The sequence below is a fragment of the Zonotrichia albicollis genome, chromosome 1 (assembly GCF_047830755.1).
Source record: "Zonotrichia albicollis isolate bZonAlb1 chromosome 1, bZonAlb1.hap1, whole genome shotgun sequence".
NCBI lineage: Eukaryota > Metazoa > Chordata > Aves > Passeriformes > Passerellidae > Zonotrichia > Zonotrichia albicollis.
This window is the reverse complement of record NC_133819.1, coordinates 31,624,181-31,646,849: the sequence shown is the minus strand read 5'-3', so window position 1 is coordinate 31,646,849 and position 22,669 is coordinate 31,624,181. Positions and strand designations below refer to the sequence as shown.

General features: G+C 37.3%; 1 long non-coding RNA gene across 2 annotated transcripts; it reads left to right on the top strand.

The window, feature by feature from the left end:
• Positions 1 to 514: 514 nt before the first annotated feature.
• LOC141725271 (uncharacterized) lies at positions 515 to 22,226 on the top strand. 2 transcript variants are annotated; one of them, XR_012577144.1, is made up of 6 exons: positions 515 to 687; positions 3,256 to 3,418; positions 7,031 to 7,125; positions 13,002 to 13,693; positions 19,669 to 19,755; positions 21,421 to 22,226. It is a non-coding gene; the product is annotated as an uncharacterized LOC141725271 (long non-coding RNA). The 2 variants fall into 2 exon arrangements; XR_012577143.1 differs by lacking the exons at positions 515 to 687; positions 3,256 to 3,418 and having other exon boundaries at positions 6,715 to 7,125.
• Positions 22,227 to 22,669: the final 443 nt, after the last annotated feature.

Here is a 22,669-nt window from a genome sequence, read left to right as displayed (position 1 = left end):
TGTTTCTCACATCCAGATACTTTGAATCTATTTTTCTCCAGAAAGCAAGAACTTAGAAGACATAAGATTCCATCATGCTTAACCTTTCATATTAACTGAACATGTTTAAAATATTTCCATGTTTTAAATAATGGAAAAAATATTGACAGGTATTGAAGGAAACTTCCTTATTAAGAACTGCATTTCATTGGTTCTACTGTACACCTGAATTTTCATCATCAGTTTCTGGAAATGCAATGTTTTTCATGGTTTTATACATTTGAAGAGTTAACAATGATTCTGAAGAAGATTCCTATCTTAGAAATGAGTAATCTAAATGTTCTGGGTAATCAACTGAGGGAAGGGAAGGGAAGGGAAGGGAAGGGAAGGGAAGGGAAGGGAAGGGAAGGGAAGGGAAGGGAAGGGAAGGGAAGGGAAGGGAAGGGAAGGGAAGGGAAGGGAAGGGAAGGGAAGGGAAGGGAAGGGAAGGGAAGGTTTCAATTGGAAGGGCCCTTCAATCATCATCTAATCCAGCTGCCACTCACAACCTTCAGACAACCTTTCACTAATGAGGCTGACTATGGGATTTCATTCACAGCCTGCAGAGTGTGAACATAATATCCTGCAGTTGTACCCCTTTGTGGAGCAGAGCAACAAGCTGCATTCATTTTGATTTGACACTACTTCACCACAGCCATCTGATTTTGGGTCAGTTTAGAGAGTGATCAGTGAGAATTTGTCTTGCATTTGATAAAATTTTGATACAGACTCACTCATATTTTAAAGTTCAGCATGACCTAGTTCCAAGAAATATATTTTTAATTCTGTGAAAAAATATCAAAGACAAATGAGAGTTGCTATAAGCAGACTATATATTCCGGTTGAAAAACCAAGCCCTGCACCTTTCTTCTTAACCATGCCATGCAGACAGGCCTTATGCAAGATGAATTAATGAAAATAATAAATCTATTCAAATATTGAATGAGACTTACTTTCTCAGCAGTGAGATACAGAAGGCAGCCGTCTGAAGGAGTATAAGCCCTATACACAGCCTATGAGGAGTTTGGCTGAAAATTACCAGTCTTTACTTGTATTCCTCCTTCCCCTGCCATCTCTTCCACCAATATTTCCTTACCTGCATGCAAAGAAGAGAAATTCTGAAAGATCTGAGTAAGAGACTTTGATTTATGTATCAAAGGGAGCACAGTCATGTCTGTAACACACATCTTTTCAGCCTCCACATCTTCCTGATAAAACTGGCAGAACCCTCTCTCTTATATGTCCTCCAAAAACTTTTGCTGCCTTTGAAATGTAGGCAATGAGCTAAACTTCCTGAAGTTCTTCATGGTGGTGAAACTTGTAATTAATGTTAAAAAAAATAATTTGAATGAAGATATCATTATTTCCCTTTAATTTCTTCACATCTTTAGAACAGAATTCTGGCATTATCTGCAGATTTCCTGTCCTATTTCTCTTGCTCCCAAAAGGTTTCTGTAAGTGTGGAAACATTTTTGTTGAAATAAATCACTAAAAAATAAAATCACTTTACTTTCCTCAGATGTTTTTAAAATTAGCCAAAGAAATATCTCTAAAAGAAAATACCTTTTAACATCTTTCTAACTTTGCTTTCCTCAGTAACTTAGTTTTACTGGCCACCTACCTCCAGTTCTGAAAAAACACCTTTGAAAACAGAGTGGATGTGGTCAAGAGACTGTTTTTCATGCAGTGAAAAGTCTTAATATAGCAATATAGATGGGGTCTGGCAGAAATAGCATCAGAAAACATTTTCCAGGCTATGAAAATCTTCCTCTAAAGCTACAGTAGAGCAGACCCCAAGTCGCTTGGCTGCTATCTCCTAATTCAACAACCTTGGACTTCTTTTAAACTCAACTATCAATAACTGAATTTGATATTTTTTGTAAGATTTAACATTTCTGCTTTTGGAGGTAACGGCAATCTGTTAGCAGCTTCATGCGTCCTCACAAATATTTCTTGTCAATTGCACTTCTAGTTTCGTATACTTCTAATGTTCAGTGTATTTTTAAAATTTTAGGAATTCTCTAGGTGTTTATGAATGCCCAGAAGTGATGCTAATATTTCAGTTCTGCAGATTTACAAAAAAATGCACCTCAAGTACATAAGCTGGGTAGCACTATCGTGGTGCCCCTTGAAAAATAGGAAAGGAAAGAGCATGCAGTGCGCAGCAGAACATGTGCTACTGCAGCAACAAGTGTTTTGATGGAGGTACCTAATCCTTCTGCAAAGTCAGACCTGTTATTTTTAATGGAAAAGCTGAAAAAAATCAGTTCTTGAGGTAATAGAATTGTAGCTGTTTTAGTCTGGTTTTTCTTTTATCACAATATATTCAGACAGGAGATGTTATCACATACAGCTGACAGAAGTGTTTCAAATGGAGAACAATAACTATGTGCAAGATAAATTAAATTATTTTTCTTTGTGTAGCTGTCATAGATGCATCACATGATCTTTTTTTCTGTGTGTGAGGATTGATTGCTGGTGAATTTCACAAATGGAAATTATCTTAATTGCAAAATATTCCATCCCTTTCTTTATTTTCAAAGAAAACATGAATATAATTTTTTTTTTACAACATTATGATTTCCAGGTACAATAAAAATGAAAGAGTGAGGACAAAAAGCCTCTGCCGTATTTTGCTGACATTAGCTGGGTTCTTAAAGCACTTTGCAAGGCTGAGTGAAATAAAACTCATCAGACCAATGTGTTAAGCTCATAATATTTTCGTTCCTGCATTTCAGCTAGGGAAACTATGGAAAAAAACTACCAAGTAGAGCACATGAAACCCAGAAGGACTGGCATCTGTTTCAACTTAATTGTGTATTTTACCAACTGTCCTGTGTTTTTCAGGCAGTTTCCTCAGTTGTGCAGAGAATACACAAATTTGCCTTGCAAAACTGGAAAAGAGAGAGGGAAATGCTCAGGTTGCCACTCTTAGACATTTTATAACTTGTATTGTCCCTTTGCAAAAATGTCCAATATCTTTGCCCCCATTATTCTGACATAATACAACATTCCATTTGAACCCTCTAAGAGCAGGCACAACATAGAAGGGCATGGTTTAGACAATGGCATAAAATTAACTGGAGAGTCAGCAAGAGATCATCATCAGAGGGGATTAAAGATGGATATTTTTAATGTAAAATTATTGTCTTTAATAGGTGAGATATATTTGCAATATTTCATGTGCTGCACAAGAAATACCAACATCAAACATTGTATTAACTCTAACTTCTGCAGGATACCCTCTCCTTGAAGGAGGGAGTAAATGGCCTTACCCTTCAAGGCTCCCATTTCAGCACCCGTGAGGAAAGGAGTTACTGCTGAGCCATGTGGTGACCACCACCAACGCCTGCCTGCAGGGAAAGGCTGTCTAGAACTTGCAAGACTGGTCCTTTCATGGGTAATTACATGACAACATCTTTGCCTGCTCACTCTGAAAACTGTCAGAGCTCTTTCCTGTATGAAATAAGGACCTTTCTAAGAGGCAGGAGGAGAGGGAAGGGATTAGAGCAGAGGAAAGGATATTTCTAACCAGGTGCACTGCTGAGTTCCTGAAGATAACATATTATCTAGATTCATTGGATTTATATGAAAGACATTACCAGGAAGAGTCTTTACCTTTTTCCCTTTCATTGCTTTGAGGGTGATTAACAATGCCTGTACTTTCACTGCTGCACCTGCAGGTAGTGAAGAGATGTATTCACAACAGCAAGCAATTTCACAGCATGAGCACTCAGAAACATTATTTATTACTCCCATTGCAGCTAAAAAGTCTGAGACTGCAAAATAGTAACACATACAAGATCTCATCACTCATCTGTAATTTGCAATTTTCATGGATACAAACCTGGCTGGCTAATTGGGAAGTCATTTGACTTGAGACTTAATATACTTTTACCTTATGATGGATTCAGCATGAAGAGAATATATTGTGTTTTCATTACTTAGAGCCAGGAGCAATATTCACCTGTGTGTTTTCCGGTTTCAAACAAGAGAAAAGATTTATTTGTGAGAATAACAGATTGGCCCATCTAATTCAGCATACTTCCAGAAGTTGCCACCAATGCAGTAGCTGTTGCTGAGAGTGTGCCCTTTCCTGATTATTTTATCAAAGAATGCACAATTATACAAAACCTTGCAGAGGTAGTAGAACAGAGGAAATTCTTAGTTCAAAGAGTGCAGGGGATGAGAATTGCAATGAAGGAAATCAAACTTCCCTCCACTTTTTGTGTTTTCTGTGGTCAAGGTGAAGGAAAGAAGAGTAAAATTTGAATGTGGAAAGGGGAATAATTTCTAAAACATGCCTCAGACAATCCACAACTACTGAGGGAGCCTGGGTGTCACTGTGTACCAATACCCAGGATGGGCCTGATAAAGGCCCAGCTAAAGGGACCAAGCTTGCTTGTGGTTTGTTAATGATGATGTGCAGAGAAAAGCCTTCCAGATGGAGATGGACTGTCACAAGTCCAAAAGACTGGGAAACATCAGCATCCCTCCCTTCACTGTGATGCAACTGTCAAGGAAAAGCACCCTGTGCTTCTAAAAAGGAGTGATGCATAGGCACAAAAAGACTGTTCTATGCTTTTCCTGGACAGATTTCTTCTTGGAAAGCTTCCCTGTAAATCTGCTTAGAAGATTAGTCTTGCTTAGTCTAAAGCTATATATGGTCTAGGGTACAGAGAAAAACAAGTTCTGTGTCTAATTTATAAATATACCTGTAAACTTTTGTTAATGCTCCTTAATTATTGTGTACAGCAGAAAATATTATTTATTCAAATAGAAACGACATATTGAAAAAAAAATCTATGTTCATGCTGCTGTGTTTCACATTTAAAATAACTAATGGAGTAGATATTTCAGGGTCAGGTACAAGGAGTACAGCTTACAACTATCTGCTGGCTCTATAATATGTTGCATTCAAGGCACAGCCTGATAGAAAAGCAGATTTCATGGAGGTATGTTTACACCCACACCATGTTCCTTTAGTGTGGTCCCTCTTCTCAGGTACTACAGGAGTTCTGCACCCACTTCTGATGTGACTCGGAAGAGTGAGTTCTGCTTCTCTTTAATGATGCCCAAGAGTTCAATCTGTCCGTGAAACAAATCTCTTCAGTGATGGTTTGGGTGTATCCCATATACTCAACAGAATTAAACAGTTTGGAGCGCTCGAGCAGCGCAATGGCAGCAGGGAGACACAACTTGAGCGAGTGGTTGTAGAAGTGTAGTGACGCATCAAGGATTTTTGGCTCCATCATTTCATCACCTCCTTATATAAAGCCGTAAAATGTACAATCTTTGAAATGGGAAGAAAAAAGGGGAAAAAAGGAGAAAGACGGCTCCTTGTGGGACGGCAGATCCCTGGGCTCCGGAGCGGCAGGAGCGCCTCACAAACAAAAGCAGAGCGCCCTCGTGTGGCCCCCGGGAGCGGCGGGAAACGCGCGGGACCGGGATTGCGCGTTGTCATGGGAATGTTCTGCACTGGGGTCTTTGCCCGGGAAGAGATTCCCATTTATTAATTCAGTAATTTTTAAGGGAATTTATAACAGCTGTTCGCATAAGCCCAAGAAAATTTATTTTATATGCACACACTCCAAAGCTTTTTACTGCCTTCCAGTTTGGCAGTACTACATTATATTATTTTTCATGGCTGTGAGAACTTCCTTTAAAAAATGTAAGGACTATTAGTCTAGCTACTCTTTCTTTTTTTAAATTTTATTTTATTTCTTTATTCATGCTACTAAATTTTATTTTATAAATTTAGTTAACTATGTTGCAATTTTTTCAAAACATTCTTGTGTTTTCCTTTTGACATTTACTTTTTTTTTTTCTCTCCACAAAAATGTATTTGCTCTGTTTCATTGCACAACTGAATTTAATCTACGGACCTGGAAAAATGAAGATCTTATGCAAAAATTATAATGATGAATGTAGTTAAAAATAATTATATTGCCATATTCCCAACTTAATAAAACCTTGATTTCATTAATATATGGTTTATTCATAGGATTAGGGGAAAATAAAATTTGCAAAAAAATACAATGCAGGAAAGAGCCAAGATCAGTGAAGAACTGTGTGTCTGTATGTTTCTTCTTTAATTTCCAGACATCTGGTTTAAGTCTGTATGGTTTACATTAAGAAGTTAATGTTAATTTACTCTATTCAGTAGTGATTTAACATGATTCAACAGGTGAATTGTCCATGTGTTTTTATAGTTGCCAGCATATTTTTGAGTACACAGACATTCAGCATTAGGATCCATTTTTTCAGCAGCTGGAACTAAAATCCTTATACAGTAAGAGAAATCAAACTACACAACTATTTTTTTTTTCTACACATTCAAATGGACACAAACAAAATAATGGAAATTGGTCTTCCCTTGTAACAAAATATCACAGAACACTCACTTCCAAAAATGAATCATTATCTGTACAACACAGGATAAATGGAACTATTTCCTTAACGGGTTACATTAAATAGATTAATATTTATCTCAATGCTCATTATGAAGTGTGAGCCATTTATCAACATTTACGTAAAGAATATCAGATGTTATTTTATATGTTATTTTAGAAGATATTTTAAATGCAAGTCAATCACTGTCAGTGTTAACATCCTCAATCAATTTTATGTGAAATAGTCTTACATATAACAATGCTTTCTCTCGACCAACAGATGAGAAAGGAAAAATGATGGGAAAAAACCCAGACCTATTCTCATCCTCCTATGAATTCCTGCTCAGAAATTGCAATAAAATTTACTGTTTTATCAAGGCTTGCTGGAACTTATTTTTGAAGTCACCAGCAAGCCAAGCCATCAATTTTTCTGTGTCATATGGAGACAACATGGGAGCTGAAATCTACACTCAGCTGTTTTGCTTTTTGGGAGAAGATGGTGGGATTAAGCAATCACCACTTACCACACATTTTCTGTTGCTCACTGTGTGCTCTGTCATGCAGTATCTGTGTCTGCTCTGAGTTTTTACAAGGTCTATTTTTTTTCATTGTATTGATAGAAGTGTGCGTGTTCAGGACACCAGGCACCAATGAACAGACATGTGCATACCTGTGCATAAGCAGGGAAGGAAATGCTCTCAGCTAGCGTTGCCAGGTATGTATCCTTCCAATCATCACTATCATGTGTAAATATTTAGTAATGCAGTCAATTGTAGTTTTGGGTTTTTTTATATCTCTGCATTCTAATAGCAGTCTTTGAGGGGATACATTCACTTTTGCAAAATTGTAGGGTTTTTTAAATGAAACATGAAAATGTGAAAATGTAACATTTTCTGTATGAAATATTTAATATGTTAGAGGAATATGTTTTGGTCAACAGAGGGCACTCTACGGTTTTCAAAGGAGCCTAACAGAAGCTTTAAAAGGTTCAGTAGGAGATGACTGAGTGTGGTTTTCAAAGAGCCTTTAGTACTGGTCAATCTATAATTTATTGGAAATGCTACTGATTTCCACAATAACATAGAGAACAGGAATGAAAGAGAACCCCATCATTTGATAAAGTCAGATACTAGGATTAAGGCTGTGATGTACACAGTCAGCTCTTAGTTACATCTTCAAAATCGGAAATTATGTGAAAAGTTGTAACATACTCTGAGTTAAAAGTGTACTTAGCCAGTAATGATGTGTTTTACCCTTGCTGTTTGTTTAAAAATGATGGCTTTGAATATCATAAGTGTTGACAAGTCTGTCCCCGCTGCTGTTCATACAGGTTATTTCTTCCAGTTCATAAACAGGTTACTTTCCTGACACTAGCCTATCTTGTGCTGTTGACTTTAGTAACCACTTTTAGTTCTGTTCTTCACTTATTTTCAAATAAAATAATTGCATTTAGGATTAGACCATGAAGGGGAATTTTAGAGCAAGCTAGGTATTTTTAGCCTGTCTGTCTAGAATAGATGGAAATAAAGCAATAAAGACATAGAACAAAATGAGTCATTGATACTATGTAAAACTTCAGAAATTACTCTGAGATTTTTATACACAAGCCAAGCCATGAGAGCTGGGCAGGAGTACTGCATGCAGAGCTGTCATACATTAAGGTAGCATGCATGTATTTCTATAAAGTAGACTACTTCTGCATAAAACCCTAAAACTAAAATTGGGAAAGCAATGCTACCAGCCCACCCTGGAGAGCACAGGAGTTAAGCACTGGCACAGCTTTACATGTTTCTCATTAACAAACCTTGAAGCGTGTGATCTGTGTTTAAAGATGGGGCAGAACAGGCATCTCCAGCTAGAGGGAAGATGCTAGAAGTTAAAGCAGAGAGAAGTGCAGTAAGTCCTCAGGTTATCCATTCCTCCTCTAGTAACCCTCCTCCGGAGAGCTGCTATACTGTGTTTTACTGCGTAACATGTGCTTGTAGTTACAGGGAATAGGAGAGCCAGTGAAGAACTAGTCAAAGTTTAGAGGGCAAATCCTTATCTCTTTTCCATGCCTATGTGTGTGGGATGAATTGAGGGAAGCAGCTGGGAGTGTGTGTCAATCAGAGACCAGCTCTCACAAGGAGCGAGGATTCTTTACTGCAAACCTGACACGAGGAAGTTAAAAGCTGTTTTCCTTGCTTTCACACTTACATTTGCCAACAGCTGTTTCAACATTTATAAACACAATTCCCACTGGCTGCCAAATTACCATAAATTCATTTCTGCGTATTTTTGAGTACTAGGCATAAAAATAATTACATCTGATTAAATCCATTTATGCTTGCACACCTTTCAAATGTATAGTAGATATGAATTGTTGCAATATATTCTATCTAAACAAAAATTTCATTATGACTTCCAGGCAGGTTATCTTCAGAAGGTTATGAAGCAATAATTTATTAGGTATGGTATTTCACAGTTTCATTCCAGCTAGAGTATGCAGTGTCTGCTAAGTGACAGCACAACTTGAGGCAGCAGTGCACTTTAAAAGACTCAGGTGTTCTCCTGTGTTCAGCTTCATTTAAGTGAACTCTTTCAATGTTATTGATACCTAGAAAAATTCTATCTACAAGAGAAGGAGACCTTCAGAGTGCTGCTACAAAATGCTGCTTCTCTACTGGGTGTGTTTTCTCTCTCTGGAAATTTAAACCGTGCCTAGCATTGCTGAGCACTTGTTCCTGCAGGCAAATGGGCATCTGACTTGGTCAAATATGAAGTGTGTGTGATGCTGGCAGGCGCTGTGCTTGGGAGTGTGGAGCTGCAGAGACTGAGTTTGCTTCTTCCCGCTGAGCATGTAATGCCTTTCATCACATAATGTTTAACCTGACGCGTTGTTCTGCCACAGTCCTGGCTAACACTTCATTTTAAGTGTGCCAGCATTATTAATTCTTTTGGTATTCACTGTAATAACACTGATCATAATTAACTCATTCTGTAGCCTTGTGAGTGTTTAAAGTGCTCACATGGAATTCTGCTGTAATTCAGCCTTAATTAAGGTACCACCTAATTTTTGCAGAGAAACAAGAGCGTGTGATCTGTCTCAGGACGTAACTCCTTTAGCATCTCAGATGGAGTGTATGGATCTTGTGAACATGTTGGGTATATTCCCTCTCTAAGGAAAATTGTATACACCATGTACATAAAGTATGAAAGAATAATATTATCTAACATGCAGTACACACATGCCTATTCTGTATGTCACTATGTAGAGTATATTGCACTGCATTTAGTACTGATAAACACATTTCCACTTTATAAAATATGAAAACAGCCAAGCTGCTTTTCAAGAACTTAAAAGAAAAGCTATAAAAGGAATATCTTTAAATTAAAAAAAATGCCCTCCTTTTAATTTTACAAAACTATAGCTCATATATCCGTATTGATATACAGCAGCTGAATAGTGTAATATTTAGTATAGTATCAAATGCCATGTATTAGTTTAACCAACCTTGTTGCTGCAAAGATATTTTGAACTAAATAATCTCCTTTAATTGAAAATAAGCATAAAATCATTATGCTTTTTTTAAGTACATTGTAAATTGGAAAATCAGAACATTGTAAAAATACAAGCTCCATTTCATAGCAACTTAGTACAGATACAGCTACGTGATTTCAATGCATCCTTTAAACTAATATTTTCAGGGATGATTAACTTTGTTGGAGAAAATTATTCTAGGCAAAAACTGGGCAAGTAATGGCTCAGCTTGCAAGTGGATTTTCCCTGCTACAATTTCTTGAAAATTCTTTCAAAATTACTCACTTTTGCTCATTTTCAAACAATGGAGAGGGCAAATTTATGTAAAGTATATCTGCATACTATGTGCTCACACAAAACCAGATCATTATCGACAAAGTATTTGGGACGTTTTATCTTGTTTGATATTCCTTGACTTGTGTGTCAATTTTTCATTTTGCTATGTTAAACCCCACCTTGATAATAAAATGGACGTTTGAAAACTAAAGAAAATTTCATATGATTTAAGCTGTTGCCACCAGTTTGTGGACTGATAGCTTAACCATATTCATTAATCTATCAGTCCACAAACTTCTCTGAATGAATTCCTCTTGGCCTACATAAAGAAATCGAGGGAACTAAAAAGAAACAGAATTCAGCCAGTAAATGTCTCAAAATAGTATTGATTTCTTTTACAGTCCAAACATGTATTGTGGAACACTTTCACCATTGGAAATCAATGGCAAAATCTGAATTGACTTCCCCAGAGCCAGCATAACATCTATGAAATTTAAGATTGAGGCTGTGCTTTATTTTTTAACCCACTGCACTGCAAAGTGCAGCTAGAATAGTGGTCTGCTGTTCTTCAACGAGTAACTATGATTCTCATTAGTAAAATGTGTTATGTACTAAGTAGAAGTAGAATCCCAATATTCTGCACTATATTAATAGTGAGACAACAAGTATATGATATTTAGACAGAGCATACTGAGGTTCAAGATTTCTGCTTAGAACTCACAGAATCTTTTAAATTTCAGTATGAAAGGCATTTTGTTTTTGAATGCAGAAATGCTGAGGAAATATGATCTTTAGAAAAAATCCACAGTATTTGATTTACAACTTCTTGAGTAGCAAATCTGTCACAGTGGCTACTTTGTAGGGTGATGCCCTGCTACAGAGAGTGCAGCCAAAGGTATTTAGGTGCCCATTAGGGAGTTTTTCAGGAAAGTTAAGGGCAAGCAAGCTCTGAATGCAGTTCCCTAATGTGAACAAGCCTTTCACTCTGTCTTTTCTATTTCTAGAGTTTGGGGGTCTTAATTTTCTAGAAGCACTAAAATTCATGCATCCTAATCTTGCTGGATTATGTTGTCTGGATTTATTTAGGCAACAACATCCTAAGAAGAAAATTAATTTTAAGTGCCTTGCTGTTGCAATAGACATTTTTTTGCCGTGTCTAATGATTATCACCTCTTAAGTATTCCCAGAGTAAGAGCTTTGAAAACTCATTTGATTGAGACACTATTACAGTTATTTCATTTAGTCCTGAATTTCTGTCATTTCTTATGTGGAAGGAGAGTTTGACCCTGAGTCATGCATCTCAGCTCTTAGTTTGACCTTCCACTTGTAGCTACATCACATGGAGCTCCATCTAGTCACTGCCTTGCAAATGCTTCAGGTGCAATTTCCATTTTTTGGGGTTTTGTCTAATTTTTTTTGGTGAGAGCAAATTAATTTCCTTTCTCTCAAAGTTCTCTAACATGAAAAAATGTGAAGTATTTTGTCAGTATCAAAAAGATTCAAAGAACATGGCAGTGATCCTGTTCCTTCTCCATGTCTTTTCCATGGTTATGCAGTGATATAGCAAAAAGGAGCAGAGGGTATTAGGTGTTTCTCCTTTTGCTCCTTTCTTACAAGAAGTAGGGTGCAATTCTTTGCAAACAAAATAAAGCAATACAAAAATGATATTTTCTCTTAATACTCTGTAAAAGATAAATATGTGAAAGCATTCAATAACTAATATGAAAAGGATAAACAGAGTTAGAAGGAATACCACAGAACTGATTAACTCTGCAAAAACCTCCTACTAAGGTAGTGTTTACTGTAGTGGGTTAGTCTCATATTAATGAAACATTTAATTATGTTGGTTGTAAACCTCAGTATTAGCACAAAGGGGGCATTCTTCCAAATTAAATGGAAGGAACATGAATACAACATTGTCACATGTTTTTGCTTAATTTCTGATTTATTTAGTTTCTCTTTGTGGAAAAGACTAATTTTTCTTCCAAGTAGGTATAGCTGTTCTTTATTGCAATCATAATTAAAATACTGAAAATAATAATAATAATAATTAAAAAAAGATTATTCAAACTAAAACTCAAACTTATCCAGAGCATGAGCTATCACATAATGTAAATGGTAACTCAGAAGTTTTTTAAGTCTATTAGACTGTACTAATTTTTGGTAACATACAGGATGTAACAGGCATTAATAAGCCCTAGTAGATTTAAATCAGATTATGAAGTAATAAAATGTAGACTAAAAAAATTACTTTTGTAAACCTTTCTTCCAGGCACAATTTAAAAAGAATGCTCTCTAAACCAAAAGGAAAATACTATATAAAATAAATATAATCTTTAAAGAAACCAAGGTAGTACCTCAATGTATACAACAGTCTCTGTCTCACGGATATCCTTTAGCAGTCATAAAGATTTCTCACTTCCTTTTGATTTAACCACATGACATCTGAGTTCAGAATGGTGACAAATAGAGCAAAACATCTATTTCTCCTGCCTGCTTTAGCATCTGATTTCCTCATCCATGTCAGTTGAAGCAGGTCTGAGATCTCAGATCTTGACACATTAGGAAGGATGTCTTGGCCCTGCAGCATTTAAGTGTGTTCATAAGCACACATTTCTATAGGGCAGTGAATCCAGGACCCATAGGAAGACAAATTTTTTTTGTGTGTGTGAGACTTTCAAGAGTCTAAGGCTAAAACCTCAACATATCACTGAGAAGTGTTGCATGGTATTTTTAACTCTAAAAAACACCAAATAAAGTATTGTTATATTTTTATCACATTTTTTTTTTCAAAGATATAAAGCTGGTGAGTGAAACAGAAAAATGGTGGAACCGTGAGAGAATCATGAAGTAGTCAATGTTGGAAGAGGTCTTTGAAGATCATCTGCACCAAGATCTCCAACATTTAAGGTTACATACATCAACTTCAGAAGAGACTTCAGACACGTAATGTCAATGTTTAAGCGTCAGCTCCCAAGGAATGCAAGAAAAACAAAGAAAAAATCCTGGTGTTTCAAATGCCACTCACTATAAAAGTTCTCAGAATTGGGGTGATAAGCATGAGGACTTTCCAAGGCTGTGCAGTTGAGGTGTGTTGCATCAACACTTCAGCTGGGGTTTGTGCTTCTAGAGCAGATTTCCTCACTGTCTTCATTAAGTGAGACTTTACTTGCTAGTCTCTCCACAGCAAATGCCTTTGGAGAGAGCATGCAGACCACAGGATCAGACTAGAGCATGTCAGAGATGGGAAAAACCCTGAACTATAAATGATTAGATCTTCACATCTTCTGCACCAACTACTTCTCTCCAAGTACCCACTCTTGTCCCCACACTCGTCATTGTGGGTACAGCTGACAGGCACTATCTCCATTAATACTGTTTCCAAGAAGGAATGAGTTAAGATTATTTATGTTACAATAATTTCTTGCATCTTCCCTTTGAGCTGCTGCAAAGAACCAGAACAGGAATTAAGTCAAAGTCCTTGAAGGTAGTCTTTTTACTTTTCCCACCACTTCAGCTGTCACCCCAGCGGATGAGAAAGCTCACGAATAGCACAGTGCTCCACATGCCATTTATTCTGAGGATTTGTTTTTGAAAAATGCTTAGTATCAATTTAATCCTTGTGCTTTCAGGAGACCAAGAGGGAAATGTGTGGCTTTTTTTCCTCTGATAGTTAATATGCAATTAAAAAGGGGGGAAGGGAAATGGATGGTAAACTGTCCCATCACTCAGCATTCCCTGTCTTCCACCCCACTCTCCCCCTCAAAAAAAAAAAAAAACAACCCACAACTCTAGGACAAGTTTGAAAGAAGTTTTGAAAACAAATTAATCATTTTGGGGTTGGGCTGTAGCAGTGCTTATATACACTAAGATATAAATGTGATAAACAAGAGCTGGTTCTTCCTGTGTTGCCACTGGTGATTACTTTAAATGTTTCAAAGATAGTCAGAGATCAGCCTTTCACAGAATCCAAACATGAAATTCAGCCAAACTCAATGACTAACTGACCCCTGTTAGTCATATGTCCTCTCTCCAGCAAATTACTAATAAATGCTTGTAGGAGGAATGTCAGACAAGATTACACATCAGTACCATTAGTAACTCTGGATTGTCTTTCTTATTCCATGGTTGGATAAGAAATGCTTTGTCATTTTCAGGAGTCATGCAGAAGTGAATTTCATATTCATTTACACCTCTTAGCAGAGATAACATCACAAGTAGCAAAAGGATCATCCTTTCAGCTATGAGCTCCTGAGGGCTCATTTATAATAATTCTGGCAGTCAAGCATGCAGTCAGATAAAACACGTCCTATTCCTATTCTGGTTTCGTACGAACTCAAATACTGCTCCAACTTTAGGTCTGTATATGTGTGGGCTTAAATATAGATATATGTACACAAGCATGAATTCCTCATCTTTATTGTATTCCCAGCTTTTCTGTCTATGTAATTTCAAACTCTCCGTTATTAATTCAGTCCTTTGGTATCTCCCAGCAAGGGGTGAGAAGAGGCTTGAAAGTTCTCTGTTGCCATTTAGCAGGACTACTCCATCATAGCTGTCTGAATGTCTTAAGATGTTTAAAGATGCTATTAGGTACCCATTGGGATCTACAGACATGACTCAGTGTCACCAAAATGTAAGGAAATCATGTTTAACCTACTTCAGATTTTTTTTAAAACCACATGCAACATATATCTCTGTTTAACCATCAAAGCAGCTTTATGTACACTTACACATTGCTCCCAAGTGTCTAGCACTGGCTATGCCTTCTGCTTACTGCGCTTTCAGTATCATCTTGAAAAATATGACATGAAAAACCAAGTTGTCTTTCTGTTAGTAATATTAAGGTTCATGAGACTTCAATTTTTATATTCTGTAATTTCAAAATCTGAGCTGCAATGTGCTTTCTTGTCTTGTTCTTCAAAAGATGAAACTTACATAACTACTATTACAATTGACTGCCTCCTTTATAGATGTAAAGAATGGGTTGAAAGAGCCATCAATAAGAAAATAGTTTAAAAATCTAGTTAAGTACAATGTAGCAATAACAATAACTAGCAGATGCAGTAGTCAAGAATTTCACTAAATTGGTGTAGGGTGCTTCAGAAAAGCAAGCATTTAAATCAGTTACACAGAGACAGAAAATAGGTTTTTGCTTCTGAGACAGCAGTGGAAAAAATAAATAGGTTTAATAGAAGAATAATTCAGAATGATTAATAAGATGCTGATCTGAAAATAAACTAGAGTAAGATGTTCTCCCCTCGTAGGAAGGTTATGTGGGTGCTACAGAGCAACAAGGCTGTGGTGATCCTTCAGAGTGGGAAGTGGCCATGCAGAGAATCTGCAAATAAGTCATTCCTAGCATGTGGAGAAACCATGGCTAGAGAATAGCCTGCAGCACTTGGCAGTAATTATCAGGCTATAGCCCTGGGATCAGGGGGCATTATTCCTGGTTCTCTCATTTCTAAAGGGGCCCTACACGTGGGACCAGTTTTCTTATTTAAACCAAATGAGGAAAACTGACCTACTAAAAGGGTAATTTGTTTCAACTTCCTGACCTAAGCAGCAGGGACTGAGTTATGTTACATTTTCAAGAGAGAATCTGAAGAGGAGCTGGTTTTGGTCAATCACCATGATTTTCAGTCCTGAGTTTGTCTTTTAAGCATGCTGAGCGCAATTTTACATGTGACTCTGCGCAAATGCTGGAGCATAAGCTCATTATTGCAGCTGGGAGGTGACAGAGGGATGGTACTTCCAAGCAGATGCAGGGTTTCTTTGGAGGGATCCTTTTCCTGAGGGTCTGCAAGGCAGGTGCCTCTCCTGTATCAGACTCAGTGATGTTGCTTGTGGTTCTCAACGCAGCCAGTCAGCAAGGGAGAGCTGGGGCTTGAGCTGATCATGCCATCTCTGGAATAATGACACTTAGAGTTACTACCTCTGTTAATCTAAGCTACTGATTTACCAAATAGGCCATAGAAGGGTTTGGGGTATTCTGCATGTGTTAATGCTCACTAATGTTTTACTGTTGCGTTTATTCCTGTAGGGTCTACTTCAGCAAATCTAGCAGGCATAATATTTTTCATTCAATTGAGATGAATATGCCTGATAAACTTCTGAAATGTCCCTTTGCAAGGTAAAATAAAAGAATCTTTGTAGCCATCATTAAATGCCTACACCACAATATTTATACTGCAATCAGAACAAAGTAAATGGGTACTTTTGGCAGGTAAAAAACAGTCTTAAAAAGACACAGGCTATTGTTGTTTTCTTGCAAAGTATAAAATTCCTCAAAAATTACATGGTGTCACAAAGCCTGCCATAGCTTATAAAAAAAATGATGCACTGCCTTTAGTTTTATTTGGGAAATTACACTGTGTTAACTCTTTGTGTCTTTGAGGGCACGTCTGTGCATTGCACAGTAAAGCTTCTTCCAGACAGGTGTGTGCCATGCACAGGGCTCAGAGTAACTCTGTGTGGAGAGAGTCACTCTGGAAAGGCTGGCTCAGATCACTGCATCAGCACAGGCAAAACCTGCAGCCAGGGGCTGGGAGCCAGACTGCTCCTGGCCTGGGAAGAGGAGAGCTCTGAATAATGGGAACTTTGCTGCTGCTGCTGCTGGAGGAGCGAAGGCATAGCAGGAGTGGGGGGACTGCAGGGATGAAGCACATCTTTGATGCCTTTTCAGAAGTATCAGCCAGCTTGGGTTTTTTTGGTCTCTGGCATAAGCAGAATAGGCAGCAGAGTAATTGTCAAGGCAGCAACAAACTGCTTGACTTATCTGTGCTCAATCATTTGATTTACTGAAACCTGCCTGCAACAGAGCCTACTGACTCCAACCACAGGTCTACACAAGCAGCCTTCTAGATTGAGATAGCCTGGCCAGTGCATTCATGGGAAACTCTGCAACACATATCCTTGCCTAGGGCTCACCTTCCCCCATACTCCAAAACCATGCATTTTTTAATAAAAACCCCAAAACTCCCTCTCTGTGAGCTTGATGTTCAAAATGGGAAGGCTGAGGCCAGCCTCCTAAGAAATATTTTAAACACTCATCTTCTGAAAATATCGGATCTTGATATCCTTAACACAATTAAAACCTCCTATGAGGCAAAATTATGAGACAGCAAAGCAGACTCTAACTCTTAGAGATTTCATTGCATTAGTGAGCACCCTCCTGTAGACATTTGCTAGTCTTTTGAATTGATAAAGCATAAGGTCAAGTGTTTTGTGACAACACTGTCACAAAACAATGATTTCCAAACTTTTTCACAAAACAGTTTAACTTTTTCAGGACACTCTCCCCTGTAGTCGGTATTTAGCTGGATAATTATTCTTTCCCATATGAAATACATAGGTGATCACTGCCTGTTTGAATTCCCATATTAAAGATGCCAAAAAGTATAGGTGAGAAACCCGTGGTGCTAATTTATTATCATGTTTGTGACAAAGGAGGAAGGAAAGCAGAAATGAGGAGTCTCTGCTTAGAACAAATGTGATCGCAAGAATCAGTCCTACTTTGCACACAAAGGACAGAACTTTAAAAAAAAGATGGTATAGAAAATAACATTGGTTTGTGGATGCAAAGGAAATATTTGTAAAGGGAGGCGTGATGTCTGCATCAAATATTTTCTTTGAAGCTTTGTCTTGTTGGCAATGTTGGTAGGTTCAAGTAGCATTAGCTGAAGTCTAATATTCACATCAAAGGGCTTTGGAGCAATAAACTCCTGTTCAGGGTGACTGAAGGTCGTATGAAGTGGATGTATTCAGCATACATATAGCCATTTATTGTAAATAAAGTACAGAGTAATGAGAAAGATCCTCAGGACCATCTTGGTCCTCAGTCTAGCCTTGGGCAGTGGGATCCAAATGAGAAATAACAGGCACAAAATGTAAAATGACTGAGTGGCCCTGATAAGACTACCAGACACAAACTGCGTTATAGCAAAGTTGTTCTTCAGTCTGTCAGGTTCACCAAGACCTATTCCATACAGAAAAACTAAATAAAATTACTTTTAGAAATGCAGAACTTGATCAAAATATAAAGAGTCAGAGTCAAGGATTTCATGTCTGTCCTAACCAGTATATTGCAACATTTTTCAGTTTCTCACTGATTTCATAAATCCAGTGCTCCCTGAAGCTCAGTGACAAAAAACTTAAATACTAACCAAAACTAAATGTCTTTGGTTCAAGAGGCTTGTGAAGCAGTTGTGGTCCCAAAATTTTTTATATGAAGAAGCCAGAAAAAAAAGTACTGTTGCATTTTAACATCATTCAATAAATTCAATTCAATTAATTTTAAATATTGAGTAACTGTGTGCTAAAGGAAGAATTGAAAAAAATCTGATCACAACTGCACCTCTTTGTTAAGTCTCTTTATTAGGGAAATGCAGATAGGAACTCACCTGCTGGCAGCAGGAACTTAGTCACTTAATATGAAAGAAGATGAGTGCAGCAAATGCAAACAAATGTCTCATCTAAGTCATTAGCTAAAGAGGTCATTTTAGAAAAAAAAATCTTTATGTGTGCTATCAAGAAATCACTAATTTAAAATGAGCAAATACTGGAAAATATCCAGTGAAAGGCAGAGTAATTCTCCTAGCTGTCAGAGACTGGTAGCTGTTCATACCAACCTTCATTCTAGACCTCTCTTTTAATGTATTTTCAAAGAAATTCTTCATAAGACCCTCAAGGCTCATGAAGATGACTGATTTGTAGTTTGCGTCCAACTTTCCATCATTCAGCAGGTTCCCAGAAGTCCTCTGTAATCTCCAAGGACTGCTTTGGGGATTTTGGATTGGGGATTTATTTTTCTCTCTTTGGCATCTCTAAAGCTGGATATCTAAGTCTGCTCTTGTCACCCTTAGCTCTTTCTACAGTTAAGCAGGAGTACAAGGTGATTCCAATGGGGACTTTTCTTCACCTTAATGAAAATGCTTAAGTTGTGTGAAATAATTTCCTTCTGTGGGCACTGCTCCTCTTTATCTTCTCTAGCTTTAGAGAACCAGGAACAATTGGTGTAGACTTCAGCATCTGTCTCTGGGTCGTCTGCAGCCAGATGAGATGAATCGTAGCTTGCAAGAGAAATATTTGTCCCAGAGCCAGCTGAGATTACTACAAAATGTACTGCTTTGGGGACATGGTGGTGTCTGGAAAAAATAACCAGGAACCAGAAAATAAACACTGGTTCCTAGTATTTGTATTGTAATATTTGTATTTGTATTTGAATCATTGTGTACTTTGATGCAGACCACCTGCCCACCAGAGATCGCTGGGAAAGGGATTGTGCACAGAGCAGCTACACCAGCCTGTGTTTATTTTCTCTGCATCAGCCCTTATGGCAACCAGAAACTGTGGTAAGGGATGAGCCCAGATACAAAACATAAACAGAAATAACAAAGCTGTTTAAAAAGGGGAACCCTAGTAAAAATCTGAACTAAACTGATTTTATTTATGCTTCTGCAGATCATGGCCAGGACAGAGATGATGGGATGAATGTCCCCACAAGCACACACAGCTGAACATACAGACAGCTTTGCAAAGTGGAAGAAGGTGATGCCTACATCTGTGTCTTGAATTCTCTCCTGCTTCAAGTTCTTGCAGCTTAGGAGTGTTTGTTATCAGTTACATAACCAAAACAAGCACTGTAATTACTTCTTTGTATTAATAACAATGAAGACATCTTTATTACTAAAAGCAGAATTGCCAATATTCCCTGTTGGCATGATGTCTGACATCAAGAGGAACAATAATAACACAGAAATAGAGGAAATAAAAGCACTTTTTTCATATAAAAGACGGTGTACTAGAGTTGGGGAGATTTAAATGAAATAAATACATTTCAGTCCAGGCAGAACTGCTACACTACAAGCACTTCTTTTTTTTTGCTGTACTTTTTGTGTTGCAGCCCAATAATGATTTGGCATGCCAGTTTCAAGAGAAAAGGTGGATCTCTATGGGAGAGCAGGGCATAAGAGTGATATGTGTGCTGGATGCTCCAGACATTAACTGCTTCTTTCACTGTGGGAAGAGCAAAATTCATGCAATGTGTGTGAATTAGAAACAACAGTGTAGTGCCAGGGTAGCAGGACTTTTTCTACCTACCAGAAATAATAATAATAGATAGAAATTACCTCAGAAATTATTTAACTTGTAGTCCATGCTCAGGGAATCTTCACTCCAAAATTTGAACAGATGGAGGCATCTGAAAAGAAAAGGGACAGAGCTGTGATTGTGGGCAAACATGGCTTTCAAATCAGGGTTTTACTAAAGATGATAGGCCTCTCCCTCTAGTCTTTTTCTAAACAATTGTTTGAGTGAATTATTTTAGATTTACATCCGTTCTATATTTTTATAAAAAATAAATCCTTTACAATGGTGATGGTGTTTTGGTTATTTTTCAATGAAAGGATATGGTTAATATTAATGGTAAGTGTTAATAAATTCAGTCAACTCCTGTGCAATGGACATAATGCTCTTGGCATCCCTGCAAGAAACAAAGCAGAACAATTATGAGTCATCAAATGTATTTGTCAGAGGATTTTGTGTGGTAAAAAAAGCCTGTTCATGTTAGCATAGTGCTGAAAGACAAGGAGTGAATTATAGCTTGGAAAGTGATGGGATAGATATAAAATCCAAGGGTCCAGAGGCCAACTGACTATATAGACTCAGCTGGAGACAGAAAATACATGTTATGTATTTTTTCAATGGATTCTTCCATTTATCCTGTTAAGAAGTAGTGACTCCCCAAATCAAATGTGAGTTAGGCTAGAATTTTAATCGTACTAGAAATGTTGCCACTGCAATTGGTGTTTGAAGCTCTCCTAACTGATAGTTATGCTATTTGTTCTACTGTGAATGCAAAGAACCAGCGACAGAGAAAGTGGAGCTGTGGATAACAGGACAGGCACAGTGGCATGCAGGCAACTCTGTGAGAAGTTCCTGATGAAGTGGTACATATGTGTCCTGTTTTTGGGGATGCTGGTGTCAAGGGGAATCCTGGACCTGTTCTGATAACCTAGAGTTTACAAGCAACATTCTCATAAACCTTAAATTTCCTTTTTTGAATTGTCCTGAGAGGTCTCTTTAGGGGAACAGGCATATAAGAATATGTCTGTTGGTATTCTAATATTAGTTACTAGGACCAATTTAGGAAAATTACATAATTCTTTATGCTATAGCAGAAGAACTTTATTACTCTCTTTTATATTTTTCTAGGAAAATAAACTTGGCTGCAATTGGAGTTTTTTTTTACAATGAAGACATGAAATAAGCAAAAAGCAGTTTTCTATGTACCTTCAGGGTTTGAATTTAAGATAACTAATGAAGAATTTGAAAACTCCTGGATTGATTTCCTTCATACATGCAAATGTACAATAAATTGAACATGCTGCTACTATATAAATGGAATAATATCAACAGTTTTTAAAAAATGTATTGTTGTTACTGGTTTTTCTAATCCATTGAATCTGATTTGCCATTCCCAAGCATTTTACGTCCAGTTGTGCAGGAACCCATGTCTTCTATATAAGGATGTCACCAAACTTGAATTATCCAATGTGATGGACATTGGATACTGTATGCTACCGTGAATGGCTGAAGTGACAATAAGCTGGGAACTTGAGGGAACCTGAAGCCCTTTCAAAAGAGGGCTGGATGAAAAGCTCATCAAACAAGTCCTAAATCATTTGTCTTCAGCTCTATGTATAATAAACTGATAGGAATTGCGTCTTCTCCTTTGTGAACCTGTGTGGACTCTGGAGCTCTTTCATAGCCTTTCACTTGAGTAGTTGGATGGATGAGTGGTGGGGTGATGGCATCAGCCAAAACTCACCAGAGCTGGGTTAACACTGTACTTTCACAGGCAGATTTAACTTCCTTCAATGGGAACACATGCCATGCAGTCACATTCTGGTTTTCCTTCTGACAGTGCAAATTACCAGACCTGAAGGTACTCCTTGATAAAAATAGTGTCTGGCAAGAATATGATTCTACTTGCATAAATTAAGATTTGAATAAAGACCAAAGCATGTTGTTTATAATCTTCTCAAAGGTAAAGAAAACTCCAGCATGTCTAAATATACCCAGAGCAGCAATTTTAAATATCTTATAAGTAGTAAGGTGTTCAATAACAATTTTAATGCTAAAAAATGCAATGGTTTATGAGACTAATTCAGGTACTTTTCAGTACTTAAAATCACATAATTTTTGTTCAAATTGCTAAATATGCACAAATATGATACTTCAAAATTTATAACAGTAGGAAGAACACTAAACTTCTTCCCTGTGTTTTGCATTGAGGTAAAGTGCAAACACTTTACCTCAATGCAAAACACAGGGAAGAAAGGTCAGCAGCACCTAAGTGTTTTTTCAAAGAAATAATAAATACAAACATTCTGCACAATTGTACAGTAGTAGCAGATGTGATGTTATCAGGCTTTGACAGTATTTTCACATAAATTATTGT